We start from the raw sequence: 855 nt of genomic DNA, 5'->3' as shown, positions 1-855 counted from the left end.
TAACTTATGGACCAGTAGTTAAAGGGGTGGTTGATTATGAAGTGAAATCATAATCAACCACCCTTTTAACTACTGGTCCATAAGCTGTTATATGATTCACACCAACCTTTCTCACCGTGATGTCGACTGCAAACGGGTATTGGATATCTTGAACGGTGTTGCCAGGGCGAGGGATTAAAGGAAGGACTAAAAGGGAAACCGGAAGAGTCACACATCTTCAAATAACTATATTCCATTTTACTTCTATATAAAATAATACAAGTCACGGATAATTGCGTGACAGGTATGATTAGTTTATGGCACTTCAATGGAATCTGAATATTTTATACATCTGGAAAAAAAGAAAAATCTCACAGATATAAGGTATCCAAAATACAACTTACAATGTATTTAATAATATATATTAACTGAACTAACATGAACAGCTGTATTTTTATTAACTAACATAAAGATTAACATATACTGTAACAAATGTATTGCTCATGGTTAGTTCATGTTAGTTACTACATTAACTAATGTTAACTAATGAACCTTTTTATAAAGCATTACCGTGTTAGTAATATTCTTACAATTTAAGTGCATGTTAATAAAGCAGTATCGTGCGTGAGCGTGTCAGCCAGTTTTGAAAAATAAATTAGCTTTGTTTAAATTCCTAAAAAACGTGGGTCACGGCTTAATGACCAAACCAGTCGAGAACCACGTCAGCAAACCACTGGATGCGCCGAGGAAACCCTTGACCCAGAAATAAAGTTTAAATGAGAAACTAACACGTTTTTTTTTTTATTTCACTTAACTTTTATTAAAAAAAAAAAGAAAAAACTTTTTTGATTGAACAATACAAGACTACCAATCCAG

The 855-nt window shown here is 32.9% G+C and overlaps 1 protein-coding gene across 1 annotated transcript in view; it reads right to left on the bottom strand.

The window, feature by feature from the left end:
• Positions 1-786: 786 nt before the first annotated feature.
• The window catches only part of supt16h (SPT16 homolog, facilitates chromatin remodeling subunit), a 33603-nt gene continuing 33534 nt past the window's right edge, over positions 787-855 (bottom strand). The window contains exon 24 of the mRNA XM_084107783.1: positions 787-855. This exon is cut by the window's right edge and continues 818 nt beyond it. The gene's annotated coding sequence lies outside the window, so the exon portion shown is untranslated.

This window comes from Abramis brama (genome assembly GCF_963993115.1).
Source record: "Abramis brama genome assembly, chromosome: 3".
Classification (NCBI taxonomy): Eukaryota; Metazoa; Chordata; class Actinopteri; order Cypriniformes; family Leuciscidae; genus Abramis; species Abramis brama.
This window is presented reverse-complemented; position numbering and strand designations above follow the sequence as displayed.